Raw genomic sequence first — 16,891 nt, forward strand, 5'->3', positions numbered from 1 at the left:
GCATATTTGAAAAAATAGGAGGCGCCGACCAGTGAAAAAAGTGAAAACATATAGACGAAAGAAATTATGATTGTTAAAAATTGCCGTGCTCAGCTTGCTGGAGTCACCCCATTTTTCGGCCATCACTAGGATTTTCTATACCATCTGCGAACATACACACTCACACGCCCGCACGCACACGCACACCTCCGACTTTTTTCTTAAGGGGGCCGGAAGGCTTTCGTCTTAAATACAGCAGGAGGCCGAAATTTATATGGCAAACAGTGCCAACATTACAGCTGCGCATATTGTGTCCTAAACGTTTGGTGGCACTGTTCCAGCCCGTTTTCGGAGAACCTAATTTAGTACGCGCGGATTACTGCACCCCCCCCCCCCCCCCCGCCCCTCGCAAAAAAACCCGCACTGCATGCCATGGAGTGAGATGTATGCTTTACCCTCCGTACTGTGAGCGCTGTCAGCGAACCACAACTAAAGCAGCGATACAGGTAGTGCGGCAAAAGAAAAAGAAAGGAACAATACAAATACAACATGCACGCCGCGACATTTGGGTCACGGTCCAGCCGACAAAAGCCCAAGATAACATTGGACGACTTGTCTAGGGGGCTTTTGGACTTGGTCTCCTCAGTATTTTTTCTCCTGTGAATGCCCTCAGGGGACAAAGAGGCTTCTTAATACGGTAGAGTAAAATTAATAATTTTCTTTTTATCGCTGATTATCATCGACTGGATGAACTAAACTGATTTCGCGTATTGCAATGCTTAAGGCACAACCACCTATCGAGAGAACGAAGGATCGTAACAATTGGGCGAGTTGATCAAACATACCTCTACGACAATTGGCGCCGCAGAAAAAGGCACGGACGCCAAGACGCCGGAAATGGAGCGCCCTATTTCATTTTATTATTTCAACTTCGCTACAATATCCTAAAACGTTGAAAGCAGCCGCTCCATGGGTTTTTCTTCCATCTCCCGATCTTTTTCTGCTCCTAAGCTTGAAGAATTGACCGGATGTCTCTACGAATTGAACAGTAATAAAAAAAGGCTTTCTGATGTATCAAGGTAGCTATCCGGGCGTACTAATTCCTGTCGTGGTGTTGTAGTGACAACAATTTGTGTTGTGGTAAACGGATTAAATTCTGATTATTCTTGATTCACTAACTTTTTCCTTTTTGCTCTCCAAGTTGCAACTGCGGATTTGTAAAAACTGTATCACTTTATAGATTTTGTAAACTGCAATTCAGCTGTTCGTTACCACCCGCCGCGGTGGCTGAGTGGTTAGGGCGCTCGGCTACTGACCGGAGGTCCCGGGTTCGAACCCGACAGCGGCGGCTGCGTTTTTATGGAAGCAAAACGCTAAGGCGCTCATGTGCTGTACGATGTCAGTGCACGTTAAAGATCCCCAGGTGGTCGAAAGCATTCCGGAGACTTCCACTACGGCTCCTCTTTCTTCCTTTCTTCTTTCACTCCCTCCTTTATCCCTTCCCTTACGGCGCGGCTCAGGCGTCAAACGATATATGAGACAGATACTGCGCAATTTCCGTTCCCCAAAAACCAATTGTTCGTTACAGCGCAACGAATGCTGGTGCGCCCGGTGCGTCGGTACGAATCCGCTCGGCCATACAGCACGCGCACTGCGAGCGCGCGAAGCGTCCAGACGAGCGCCGTATCTGCTCCTGTTATTTTCCCCAGGAACCGCGGAGCTTTTTGTGTGACCCCACCGAAACCTTCACTATCACGTCCCCAACATCGAGAGGAACCTGCTGGTCCTGGTCCTGAGAAGGTGGGCCCGAAACTGGCTGTTCTATGACAATTTTTCATCATTGCCACGCCACGGAACGCTATGGCGACCACTACTCAACGCGGCTACGATCCCACTGCAATGGCGTGGGCTGAAATCGACATTCAACAACCCGAAGACAGGTCTCCACCCATTGAAGATGAAGGACTCTTTACGCTGATTTCCATGCGTAAGCGGACCCAGCGTTCAAAGACATTCAAAGACGGTACCACGATAGCGTCGCTCAAGCAAACACAGGGAGCTGGGCTCCACGGCCGCCTCTTCTCCGGCAGCGATCGCGCTGCGCTGCCGCTGGATAACAAGGCTGCTTTATGGCGCCCGAAAGAGACGCCGAAAATGAGCTCAGAAGATATAATCGTGGTTCTCAAGCCAAGGCAAACCATGCACCTCAAGGAAATTTTCCAGCACGGCGAGTTGGGAGCGGCTACTGCCAGTACGTGGGAGGAGACGCTGGCGCCGCGCTCAGCATATGGCCAGTCTGGACACAGAACTCCGTCGTTTGTGGGACCCAACACATCTAAGCAGCCAATAAGCTGACTAAAGACTTTGACCTCAATACCGGAGCGGACTCCCATCCATTTCGGGGCCACGTAAAGCTTAATGGTGAGGTGTGCCGAGGTGTGATCAGGGTGCGGGCTGATGAGACGACGGCTTCCCTCACGAACAAGGTGAAGTGGCGCGAAGGTGAGATAGCCTTTGTGCGCAAACTGGGAAAATCAAATATAGCGGTGCTCACCTTTGTGGGACGCAAGGTGCCGCGCTACGTGCACTACAAATGTGAATGCACGCTTGTGCGAGAATACAAACGGACGATTTCTGCATGCTTCCGCTGCGGGACCATCGGCCACCGGGTTGACAACTGCCCACACCCGGACATCGGAAGATGTGGATTTTGCGGGCAACATGTGGGCGCCTCCGAGCAGGGTCTTAACGCACATTACTGTACCCCATGCTGCATAATCTGCGGGCAAGCCCACCTGACTGGCTCCGCTGACTGCAAGGGCAAGTTTCGGCGTCTCCAACGATTGAGACCGCTAGCCCAGCAGCACCAAGGGGAGCAACCAAACATGTCAAGCAAGTCCCCTGGGAACAAGAAGGGCAAGTCCGGCCAAGCGGCTGGGAAACAAGGCAGCAGGAAACAACCACCTCGCGCTTCCAAAAAGGCGAAATTCGGTACCGGTGACAAGCCGCCAGCTTTCCAAGCCGGGGATTCCCCCCCCCCCCCCCCCCCCCTTGGCAACAGCCCAACTTCAACATCAAAGGTAAGCAGCTGGGCGGGCGTCGCCTCTATTTCCTCTCCCTCCCCTTCCTCCCTCGGACTTGAGCTGAGAAAAGAGCTAGCGTTTCTCAAAAACTAGAACGCGCAGTTAGAATCCAAATTGAAAGCACTAAAAAACGCTAGGGCAGAGCCTCCTCCATCGGAAACAATGGAGGACGCTGATGAAACGGCGTCTGAGTGCTCGAGCGTCCCTCCGTTCTCAGGTGCTCCGCTCACTGCAAATCTGGAAAGCCGCATGACGGCTATTGAGCAAAATGCGGCTGATCACATGACCCAACTGCCAGCGATTATTACACAAGTCATCCAAACACAAATGCAGCAGCTGGTAACAACCATTACTCAGCAACTGACTGTGTCCGTTACGCAGCAAGTCACACAAAACATTAAAGCCTGGATACAGGCTAACCCAAAATTGCTTAGGCGGGCAGGACCCGTGAGGGAAGTAGGCCGTTCATCCAAAATTTTCCGCGAAACGATTGAGGAAGAAAATCAGGATAGCCCCCTCGCTACCATGCAGGGCACCAGCGCAGTGGGTGGGGTGAGGCAGCCAGCCTCTAGCCTTCATCATAGCTCAGGGCACTAAGAGGACGCCTCGTAAAATAAAACAGGAACCTTTGGCCATTATACAATGGAATTGTAGCGGCATTCGCGACCGCGCGAAACGAGAACACCTACGCCTTTACCTTAAAACATTGGACTTTCATGCCGCCATTGTCGCGCTTCAAGAACCTGAGGCATCGGCCAAAATTTCTGGATACAACACCTTTCAGAGGGACCCATCCACCTGTATTCTTGTACATAAGTCGTACACGGCACAGGAGGTAGACCTCGACGTAGAGATAACATACTCTTACACTATGGTCACCGTGTTACCTCTGCGACGCTCTGACCCCCCTGTACACATATTGAACATATACTGTCCGCACAAGCTCAAACATATTACTTTCTCAGATATCTTCAGCCGGGCACTGAAGATAGCTGGTCGGGACCCATTTTAGATTGTGGGAGATTTCAATGCCCCCAGCCTATTATGGGGCTACAAAAAGGGGGAGGCGCGAGGTAGAAAACTATCGGAGCTTATCTCTACGCCAGGCATCACCCTCCAGACCTACCCAGCGCATCCCACACGAATGGGAAACTCTGTGACTCGGGACACGTGTTCTGATCTCACACTTTCCAAACACATCCCACACGTGGAATGGAACAACACGGAGGAGACACTAGGCAGTGACCACTGCATCATTAACACACTTATTCACACGCAGCCCCTCAAAAAGCCCCTCACACAAGCTCGACTCCCAGACTGGCAGGCTTTCAGAAAGTGCCTGCCCTCCGCACACCTGATTAAAGATGGATAGGATCAGTGGGCCCAAACACTTATGACAACACTCAAGCAACACGAAACACAGATAAAGACCACGGAAGACTACCCGGCAGTGGACAACCATCTATTACATATCTGGGAAGCCCGCCGCAGCCTAACCAAACGTTGGAAAAGACAGAAACATAACAGAATACTCAAGAAGCGCATCCTAGATCTCACTCACAAAGCAGCTCAGTATGCCTCGCAGCTTGCTGACGCCAGCTGGATAGATCGCTGTAATACGGCTGCCAGACAGATGTCCGGCAAGACACACTTGGAGGCTTTTCCGCAGCCTTATAGACCCCGCGCACACCCGGGGCGAAACACAGCGCCAATTACAACGAGCCCTCCATAATTTCAAGGGCAGCAAAACACAACTTGCAGAGACACTTAGGGACAAGTATCTCTGCTGCAAATAAGACCCTCGCGGTCAGGAGTATCTATACGCAGGCAAAGATAATCCTGAGTTGGACCAACCGTTCCAATTATTGATCTCAAGGCAGCCCTGACCAAAATGAGGAGAGGCACTGCGCCCGGACGGGACTAGGTCACAGTTAAACTGCTGGCCAATCTCCCTGACCAGGCGTATGAGGCCCTTCTGAAATACATCAACACTATATGGATGGGCGAGAAGCCGCTCCCCCTTGATTGGAAAAGAGCCCTAGTAACCTTCATCCCCAAGGCGGGAAAGGAAATCAACACAAACAACTTGAGGCCTATCTCGCTCACCTCGTGTGTGGGCAAGCTGATGGAAACCATGGTGCGGGATAGGCTCTCCGAATACTTGGAGCAACGAAACACATTTCCAGACACTATGTTCTGCTTTCGCCCACATAAGACGGCACAGGACGTACTCCTCCAGCTCAACAGAGACATAATAAAACCAGTCGAACACCCACACAATGACAAGGTCGTCCTGGCCTTGTGATTGAAAGGAGCCTTCGACAACATCAAAACAGCGTCATACTGAGACACCTCAATGAAACCAACTGTGGCCGCAACACTTCCAACTATATCAAAGACTTCCTGACCGATCGAGCCACACTAATCAGAATACAAAAGGAAGAATTTTGGTCCGTATCAAATGGGTGCGCGGGGGACACCACAATGCGCGGTGCTATCCCCCCTACTCTTTAATTTGGCGATGCTGCATCTCCCAGACAATTTGAATGGTATTGAAGGCATACGGCTTGCGCTGTATGCCGATGATATCACAATCTGGGCCACAGAGGGAAACTTAGGGCGCATGGAGGAATGCCTGCAAACAGCCGCTCACGTAGTGGATCGCTACGCAGGGCATTGTGGTCTCCAATGCCCACCCAACAAGTCTGAATTTGTGCACTTTAGGGCATCCCCTAAGGACACTACTCAAATACATCTCTCATTAACAAGTGGCCCCATACACGAGGCCAAAGAGATTCGAATACTCGGGCTCTTCATCCATAACCAAAGAAGAGTAGACACAACATTGCACAAACTCCGCAAAGTTGGAGACCAAGTAGGCCGTATGGTCCGTCGCGTCTCCAACAAGAGAGGGGGTTTGCGAACCAGGGATGGCGTGCGGCTGGCCCATGCTTTCGTAATCAGCCGAATCCTCTATTCGGTCCCTTATCTGCCCTTGCGGAAACACGACGAAGACAAAGTTGAGGTAATACTCCGCAAAATAATGAAGAGGGCACTTGACCTTCCTGTGTCCACCTCCAATGCGAGACTTCTTGCATTGGGAGTGGTGAACACTTTTCAGGAACTCAAGGAAGCCCATCTCACAAATCAATACACGAGACTAGCCCAAACGAAGTCGGGTCGGCACTTGCTAGCCCGCCTTCACATCCAACATGATTGTCACATTCAGGAGCGGGTCCGAGTGCCCGAACTCTGGAGACGCGCCGTCGGAGTTCGACCCCTCCCCACTAAGATAGACAAGGAGGATCATAGGGGTCGTCGTCAGGCTAGGGCGGAAGCCTTAGCGCACCACTATGGCAACAAACATGGTGTCTTTTACGTAGATGTAGCTGGGCCTACCCACGGGGGTGGTACACGGCCGCGGTCATACATCAAGAAATACTGGCGGATGGGCTTTCCTTTCGAGCCCCAGGCACAACACAAGTTGAAGAGGTTGCCATCGCCCTAGCTGCTTCTGATTCAAAATCCAAACACATAATAACAGACTCGCGTTCGGCATGTCGCAATTATGAGGGTGGCTGGATAACTCCACTAGCTGAACGAATACTAAGGAACTGCAGCCGGGATACCGATCCTACACCCCGCTGCCTGGTTTGAACTCCGGGCCATCAGGGCCTAGCAGGAAACGAAGCTGCAGACGCGGCGGCCCGAGTACTCATTCACCGGGCGTTCCCATTGGCTCCTGAGCACCTGGAACCTAAATGTAGCTACTTACTCTCCTTCAAAGCTATCACATCCTATTATAAGGATAGGCATCGCCTCTACCCGGCCCCTGCAAAGGGCCTGGGGAAAGCAAACGAACGCGTTCTACTCCGATTATTCACGAACACAATGCTGTGGCCGGCAGTACTAAAACACTTCGATCCCACGTTTACTGGCAGGTGCAAACACTGTGGAGAGGTGGCTGACACATACCACATGGTTTGGGCTTGCCAGCGCAACTCAGCTCTCTCCCCCCACACCAACCCTACCAGAGAGGAATGGGAGGCGGCCCTGCTTGGCTGTTCGGACCTTCAGTCCCAAAAGGTTTTGGTCAAGAGGGCTAAGCTGGCGGCTTCGACCAATAGGGTCCCGGAATAAGGACTCCACCCATTGCGGGGCTCTTTAAAGAGCCTCACCTCTTTCATTAAATAAAGGCTTTTCACCACCATAGGCGCCAGCAACAAGCGACTCCTATACATTTTTCAATGCCAGCGACGTCCCTCACATCGCCTGAGTTTAGTTCGTTGCCGCGGCGTGACGCTAGCAGTATTGGTAAAAGAATGCAGCGCGAAAAAAACAAGGACGAACAGAAGTGGACAGGACAGGGCGCTGACTACCAACACATTTATTCAGAAAGATGAGCAGCTTATATAACGCAGTCCAACACCCACGTGACCAAGAAAATAGCAAACGCGCTCAACTATCTAGTACAAAAAAACAAAACGAAGTACACAATATCAAAGTGATACATATCTAGGTAACGCAAAGTCAGCCAAGAACAGATAAAACCGAGAGGACCACGGAGGTTCTTGGCTGATTTTGCGTTACCTAGATATGTATCCCTTTGATATTGTGTACTTCGTTTTGTTTTTTTGTATTAGATAGTTTAACGCGTTTGCTATTTTCTTGGTCACGTGGGTGTTGGACTGCGTTATATAAGCTGCTCATCTTTCTGAATATATGTGTTGGTAGTCAGCGCCCTGTCCTGTCCACTTCTGTTCGTCCTTGTTTTTTTCGCGCTGCATTCTTTTACCATGTTCACTGACCAACAAGCCCAAACAGCCGCTTTAGCTAGCAGTATTAACGGCTAAGGCTCCTCTTACGATTCGGCTGCTTGCTGCTACTGCGAGTTCGTTTTGTTTTCAATCGTAGAGAGCCTACCAAGCAGTACTCCTCCGCACCATCCCCCCCCCCCCCCCGCCCCCAGCCGCAACGCGGGCGCGAAGGCTCTCCGAAAAGAGAGAGTAGCAAAGGAGGAGAGCCTCGATCAGTCTATCACGCTGTATATGGCTGGCGCTTAACTACACAGGTGGCGCTGAGAAGGTAAAATAACAAAATTATCTAGAGATATGTTATCAAATACCCAGTGCTGCGCGTACGTGTGCCGAGTCATTGTAAAAAGCATGCAAATTATGAGGGAAAGTCGCAACTCTTGCTTCCAGGAGGCGGACTAGAGGCTTTGGATAGAGCGGGTGGAGGCCCACTGTGCTTGTTTCTGGCTGTCGAACATGTTTTTTTAGGCATGCCTTTTTTTAGGCAGCTCAAGTCGCTGAAAGAGCTCTGCAGCTTCTTAGGACTTTGCTCTTACTTTTGGCACTTCGTTCCAAAGTTTTCTGACAGCCTATCCGCTTACATGCCTCTGGCAGAAAGGCGATCTTTTCCAATGGACTCCCGCTTGTGATTCCGCGTTTGGCTAGCTCAAGTTGCTTCTTACCTCGCGGCCAATAACTGCGTAATTTTTGGCTGACAGCGCCAACTGAACTCCACACTGACGCCAACGGAATCGGCGTGGGTGCTGTGCTCATCCGACGCCATGACTGCCATCAGCACGCTGTTGCTTATGCAACTCGCACCGTCGGCAAGTCTGAACGCAATTGTACTGCGCCAGAGCAAGATGGTCTTGTCGTTGTTTTCGGCGTACAACAATTTCGTTCCTACTTTATAGCCGTGTTTTTACAGTCTTCACAGACCAATGTTCTCTTTGCTGGCATGTGAATCTGCGCGCCTCTGCGGTCGGTTGACGCACTGGGCAATACGCCTTCGGGAGTTCAACTTCAGTGTCTTACATAAGTAGCCGCCAACACGCCGACGCTGACTTCCTCTCGTGGTTGCCGTTCGTAATCACTTGTGATGATGAAATCTTGTACTTCTTTCTCGCCGCCGTTACCCAAGACTTTCGGATCATGGCACTTTCAAAGCCGAACAACGCAAGGACCAATACTTGGCACCGCTTTTCGAACAAGCCCGTGACGCGACATCTGCAAGCCCTTTCAGCGTTCGCGACAGTTTACAGATCTAATTACTCGTCTGGAGGTGCGTGCTTTCTCATCGTCGTTCCGCCTATCCTCTACACCTCTGTTCAACGTGAAACTCTCGATGACGTCAAGACTGGACACTTGAGTTTGCCAGGAGCAGTAATAGCGCTGAAGAACGCTTTTGGTGGCCACAAATGCGTCGCACTATTAAGCATTACGTGGCTACCTGCGTGCAGTGTCAGCGGTTCAAACTTCCAACAACTTCGCAGCTGCGACGCTTCGATCCTGTGACACTTTCAACCACCCAATATGAGGAGCTGGGCCTCGACAACCTAGGCTGATTCCGCGCTTGTCGCTTTCGTTATCGTCATCCGCACCAACGAAGTCCTCCCAGGCGACATGAGGTCCGGCCAGCCGCGAATCAATGACGCGATGCCACAAGTGACATGCAGCCGATAACGCTGGTGTTCGACAGAGTGCTCCCTGGGCCCATCTTCGCCTTACGGAAGCAACTGTTGATGTACTCCACAGTCAGTTCCATCGGTGAGAACTTATTTCAGGGCGGGAAGAGAGTAACCCGACCTAGGACATCGGCACCTTGCAAGTTAGTTGCAGTCAGTATACACTGGTGACACAGTACCGATAGGACGCCTCGACCTCGTGAATTATGCCGTTGCCAGGTGGCTGGTCTGACTCGTCGCATTTGGTGGCAGAAGAGCGTGGTCACCGCTCTCAGGTGAAGCAGCACGTGGTACGTCGCACTATTGTCGAGCACGAACAAGATCTCCCTGTCTTTTTCAAGCATTATGCGAACAAGGTGCAAATTTATGACTAGTGGCAAACGCATCAAAAAGAAAACAACTCGCGCATCGTGCAGCCCTTTGTGGCGACCACACGAGAACGTAGCCTCCAAGGAACTCTGCCTTGCTAATCTCCTCGAGGAGAGACGGCTCCTGGCAGTCGCTGTCGTCCATTGTGCTGCAATTTTGGCTACATCACACGAAAATGCTTGGGCTTTCGAGAAACCTTCAGGCACATCAACCTTTCCGGTACACGTAACTCGTTGAAATAGCCAAAATTTGTTGGTGCACAGCGCCGGGAGTAACCAAGCTTTTGAAATTCTAAAAACTGATATAGATATTAATTACCGTGTGCTATACGCCTATCAATAGTTAGGGAACGTAACCGTAATAGATAAAAAGCCAACTACTCAATATTAGTCAACCAGCCTGTTATTTAGCACTTCTTAGCTACATTCTGGTGTAGTACACTACTGACAATAATGTTTTGTCGAAAAAAGCGCTCTTCAAACCCTAAAAGCCTAATTTTCAAATTGTGTAAAGGCTTTGGGGACACACCTTGCACGTATTCAATGACATCACCTGTACTAGTGAGTGAGATAATATTTATACACTTGTTGCCTTTTACTCTTTTTGTCTGTGTTTCCATGCCTGCTCTCGTTTTTTTTTTGTAAATAACTTGAATACCCTAGTTCCATCCCCGGTTAACACTCATCACACGGCCGGCACATCAATCTATCGTTTCTATTTGTTACAGCCGGAGTTCTGCTCCCAACATGAATGGGGAGCCAGCAATGGAGTGTTCTTCTACAAAAGCCACTACCACCAGGAGCAAAGCCAGTAATGGGTCCTCCTTACATTCGACGTTCTTCAATGGAGAATGTCTGTTGCCCATACAAGGCTGCGATTCTTTGGTGTTTACACTGCGTTTCACCATTCCGCGGCATCCAGCACACTGTGATAAGCGCCATATAAAGGTGTATTGTACACTTGCCTCAGCACACACTTGAGTACATGCTTTAGCGACACAGATAAGGGTTACCGTGTAGGTGCTCGGAAAAAGAGGGCTGGGGTCAGCGGCATGTGCTTGTATTTACGTAATCTTTTACTGTTCCTAGACGCTCGTAAACTGTGCGCATGGCCTGAATCTTGGGAGAAACGGAACAAGAAAGTCACAACTAAAGGCAACACTTAGGGACGCGCAGTTCGTTTGACTCGCATTCATGCATTCGCAAGCTCCGCAGTATTTTTGTCGCTCTATATAGGTGTGACGAAAGGTTGTTCGCGAGCGAAAGGTGCAGAAGAGAGAATAACCGTCGCGGGTTATACTCCTTCCTGAGAAGAGAGGTCGCATATATTGGCCTCAGAATAGGTAAGCTCTGTATTTCGCGGCCTTATTTATTCATCTTTTTTTTTGTTGCTGACTTGCGAACCATTAAACGCCGGCACATCTCAGTATAAATAGTTTCAAACATCTGAGAGACAATTTCTTTTCTTGATTGCGACTGAGGGATTCCTATTTCTGTGGAGGCTACGCGTACTACCGAATGATTCACTACTGGGTTAGTACCGTACGCTACCAGAAAAAAAGTGTTGAACAGATGTAGTAAAACGTTAGTTTTATTCGACGACCTTACATCCCTCACCACGTTTTGTTCCCAAAATTAGCAGAAGTATATTATACTTTCCAGTCACTAACCAAATGAACGCATTTGTTCGTTTGGTTAGTCAGTGTACTGAACTCACTACTAACACAATTCGAGTCACTCTTCACATGACGTGCTACTAACCGACACGACGGCACTGCGGTTCACTCTCTACTGCCGTTCAGTACATCGCGCTTGACGGCATGTTTCGCCAGGCGTAGGTTGCAGATTACGGCAAAAATGCCAATTAGTAGCGTCCCTAGTGTCAGCGAAAGCCGGTGCGCTCGCTTGGAAGCGATACCCCACTGCACCGCGTGCTCCACCTCTTTTATTCTCATTCCCAGCTCTATTATGAAACTGAATAAGTTGCATGCTACGTTCAATTCAGAAAAATATCATGACGTAAACCTGCAACTCTGTTTAGCTGTCCACACAGTGCGATCCCTACTGACACCTCTGCATTCAGAGTGGCAGCTAAACGAACTCCTGCAACGTGGTAAATGTTTACACTGCCCCCCCCCCTCCAAAAAAAAAAACACTCATACGGGCAACTGCAGAGGTTTTCGAATTCGACGAGCTTAAAGAGGTGGAATCTGTCAAGCTTGATAGGAAGTGTTTTTGGCTTAGCATTTCAAATGGTGACGTAATCGTAGATTGAAACCGAGATGGCTTTCAGGCTTCTCCGCAGTGCACAGAGCTGAGAGGTGGTGTGCCATGAAGTCATTTACTGTACCGGTACATCTGCAACGTAGAAGCGCTTGCGCTAAAGTGAAAAACAATGCCATCGAAGGCAAATACCGCGGAGCGCTGTCTGCCAGCGTCCAGCGACAAAGGTTTCGGTGAGGGCAGAAGGAATTTTAAATCTCCCCGCCCGTGACATCTTCACTGAAGTTCGCACCGCTTTTCCGAAGCTGACGGAAGAAGCATAAGCCTTAAGTGGTTTTTATGCCTCTATTATGAATACTAGGGCGAAATCCGCATGTTTTACTTCCAGCCTATATAGATTTGAATCTTCGAATATCGCGCAATTTTACAGACAGGTGCCGTTGCCTTGTAAGACCTATATCTCATCCATCTACAATATTCGAATCCAATGGAAAGGCGGCTATGATTGATACGAATAAGAAATTATACTCTTTCCAGCCACCTCATGCATCCACGAGTCTGCACGTGCCAGAGCCCGTTGGTGCTTTTGTGCAGACAAGAATCTGAAGAAAATGTGCATCAACTGGTTCCATCATCTGAGCTTCTATCGCAATGAGAATGCTTTGAGCGTCTTAAGGATAACTGCCATTGGTGCTGTTTTGACGGGACTACTAATGCCTTCGGTTCACGCTACAAACAAAAAAGTTACAGAACGATACGACATCGACTAATTTTAACGACTCGCCTTAGGTCAGTCCGTGTCTTATTTTATCCGGCTGCATTTTATTGCCACTAAAGCATGATCATAAGGAAAAATTACTTAAGCAGCCACGGAAAACATATCATGTTCTGTACTGTATATCTAGCTTTTCTATCCGCTTATTGCCTATGGCATTTCGCATTATACTGTTCTATCATTTGTGTCTTGCTTTGTACTGTATTTTGTAGTTTATTTTATCTTGTTCTTTACATTTTATTCCTACCCGTCATTGTTCTCTGCAATACATTCACTGATCAGTTGCTTATATAAATTTCTTATCATTAGAATTAGAGGCTCGCATATGGCCTGTCGTAGGGCCTCTTGCTGAATATTTCGTGTGCAGTTTGTTCTAAACTGTTAATAAACTTGCAACTTCATCTTCAAACGGTACCTACCGCTGTAGCCCGTGTGATAAAGCATAAGTCTAGGCACATAGAATACTCATTGTTTCTTTTCGTGCTTTGTAGGCTTTTATTTGCTGTGCGCAAAATCGCTGTGTCAACAGGCTAACCATTTATGCAGGGGGCATGCCTACCCAAACACACCTGCAACTAACGGTGTAGTTTTTTCAGCACCAGTCAATTGGGAACACCTCAAAAAGGTTGCACTTCGCACGTTTGTAACGTGATAGCCTAATCAGTGTCGCTCCGGCTACCAAACTAAGCAAATGTTGAAAGGACACTTCACTTTTCTTCCATCAGCAACTTTCCCTTGCTCTGCAAAAGCTTCCCTTATATCTTGACGCTTTTGTTAGCTACTGCAACTCTCCGTAGGGTCATCGCGTTAGCAAGTGCTGTCATCTTTGGACTTGTATTAAAAACTTGCATATTGGCGCTGGTGAATATATATATATATATATATATATATATATATATATATATATATATATATATATATATATATATATATATATATATATATATATATATATATATTACGTTCAGTGACTGCTACGGTGCTCGCAGGTTTTCTGCTTGCAACCTAAGAACGCCTGATTTTATTCGCTGGCCATGTCGTTTATCTGTGAATGTGAAGTCCTTGTTACTGGTCTGAATTAATGTGAAGTGCTTTTTTCAGTCTCTGAGAACAGCGAAGCAACAAATAAAACTCATTCAGGACCTCATGTGAAAGGTATGGTTTTGTTTGGTCTAAGGGGGTTTAACGTCCCAAAGCGACTCAGGCTATGAGAGACGCCGTAGTGAAGGGCTCCGGGAATTTCGACCACCTGGGGTTCTTTAACGTGCACTGGCATCGCACAGTACACGGGCCTCTAGAATTTCGCCTCCATCGAAATTCGACCGCCGCGGCCGGGATCGAACCCGCGTCTTTCGGGCCAGCAGCCGAGCGCCATAACCGCTCAGCCACCGCGGAGGCCCTAATGTGAAAGGGAATGCATACTTTTTACAACAGGGTGACGCATTTGAAAGTCTAAAGATTTACTTAAGGAAGAGAAAACAAAAGTTTAAATGCTTTAAACAAAGACGTTCAGAAGGTGAGTTTCCATTAGGCGCTTCCCAAGTGTGCACCTCAGGACTTAAGACCAAAAAAGATGCTATTTTTAATAACGCGAAAACTTGTGTAACATGCTGTACAAAGAAGATGCCAAGATTTTAAATATTTAACACCATTCTCTTTTAATTAGGGTGAGTTAATAGTCAAGAATACTGCAAAGCTAGATACTGCAAAGCTCTATCAGAAACAATATATCTGTAAAAGACGGCAATTCACGAACGCGAGACTATATCAGCACGTGGTGACAAATCAAACAATCTCCCGAAGGCAGGTATTGAAAATTTTATTGGAAGTGGTTATAACTTCGATGACTTAAAATATTCATTTTTTAAAGAAAATTCAAATATGCCAGAATTACAGGATACAGAGAGACATTCTTACCAAACATTGAAAAAAAATGCAATCAGGGATAAACATTAATGGAAACTTTGTCTGAGTCATATGACGTCGCCGACATAAGCCTTTCAAGAGGTCTTGGAACTGCCAATCAGAATTAAAATAATAACTTAGAAAAAAAACTACACCTCCCCTTGCCGCAACTAACACCCCCCTATGTTGTTTTCTTTAGCTTTTTAATCCTACTTACTTTTACCGTTGCTCTCCACCCCCCGTAATCCTTTCTTTTCGCGCCTTAATTGGCTTCCTCATTCTCCTCTTTCTTCTTTCCTTCTCGTCTGGCATTCTAACTTTAAACACGCTTTTCTGAGCAGTCGTTCTCTTTCCTCTTCCTCTTCTGCGTTTTCTTGAACCGGTCTTGGTCCCGCTGTGCTGCCTTGTTTCCTTTCAATTTCAAAAGCGTTAGCTCTTACTCATCGCGTTTCGAGATTTCGTGAGGTCTGCTGCCACCCTGAGATCACAACGCCATCTGTGGCAGCGAGTACTCATAACGTTTCAAGATTTCGTGGCGTCAGCAACCACCATGAGATCACAGAGCCATCTGTGGGAAGAACAAGAAAGCAGCAAATTTTTTTTCGAAAAGTGTGCCTTGAGGCATAAGATGAAAAGGGGAAGGAATGCTCGAGATAGAAAGTAAAAAGAAGGAGTGAAGACCCATTGCGCCGAGGTAGTCGCAGAGGCTGCCGATGAAATAATAGTTCATAGCCCACTTTACGTTGTCAATGATGACGTCACGGTCCAACATGGTGGATAGAGGTGAACTATGTGACTATGACGTGAGGGGAAAAAATGGCGGCATAGTTTCGGTTTCTCGAATTCAAGATGCCGGGGAATAAAATGGGTTGTGCCATCCCATCCCTTCCTGCCCCTTACCTCACCCCCCCCCCCCCCCCCCGCATGACGCCATGGGACGAAATGGCGGCATGCTTTCAGTTTCTCGAATTCAAGGCGGCGGCCATCAAAATTGATTGGCAATATATGGAAAAAATATGGCAATTTTTTTCGTTACCGTAGGCTTAAAAGTCTGCCCTGTTTGAGGAGCGGTGGTGGAAAGCTGCAAAGGGCCTATATCTGCCAGTACTTGCCAGCAGAGTATTAAAAGAATATTAAATATACTGTGGCCATGTTGTGCGTTTATCAAAGCTAGCTGCGGAAGCTTGTTACAATAAAAGCGGCACATTTTGAAAGATAATAGCACTACTTATGGTAAAACGCGGAGACTCAAAACGTGTCTCTTGCATGCCTCAAGCAAACATGTCAAATTGCCGCAGTCGATGTTAGCCATAAAAGTAAATAAATGAGTAAACAGACCATCAGGGTATCCTAGTTGAAAGCAACCAGGTGACTTAAGAAGAAGGTTTGCCCTAGCCAAGTAACCTCTGTTTAATCCGTGATGAAGTAAGAAATGTCCGCACTACGGCAAATACCTCCGAGCATCGCGTTTAGTGCATATTCATTATTCATTTGTTTTTGACCAACTGGACTCCGGCTTCATCTTCTTATTAGTGACACAGGTGCAATTCATATTTTCGTGCATACGTCGAAGAGGTAAGTAGTTGTTAATCGTAAATGAGCTTGACAGCGACGTGGTGATGTAAACGGTCTGGGGCCATCCCATGTATATGTTAAACGTAGAATAGTATGAAAGGAGAGGAGCCTGAAGACGCTGTATTATAATTGGTAATCGAAGCGCACCCTCCCTTCCCTGACCCCCAACTCCATTTCACCCCATCCGAGTAAAGGCCAAACTATGCAACCACTTTTCATCCAGCGGCCCCAGCTCGGATCTAGGCACGCAGGCGTCAATAGATCAAGCATTGTTCAATTATGAGCAACGGCTTGAATGCTAGCACATAAAGGCTATAAAGTTCAGAAGCGTGAATTGTTGGGCGAGTTGGTACATGTTGACGTGAAAAAAACCAGCGAGAAAAGACGCAAGACCAGAGGAAGACGCACACAGACTGTCGCCGGACTTTCAACTGAATTTATTAAGGTTCCACCACATATTTATAGCCACTACTTCCGCAGGCGCACATATATGCCACATTCAACA

This window comes from Amblyomma americanum, chromosome 2 (genome assembly GCF_052857255.1).
Source record: "Amblyomma americanum isolate KBUSLIRL-KWMA chromosome 2, ASM5285725v1, whole genome shotgun sequence".
Classification (NCBI taxonomy): Eukaryota; Metazoa; Arthropoda; class Arachnida; order Ixodida; family Ixodidae; genus Amblyomma; species Amblyomma americanum.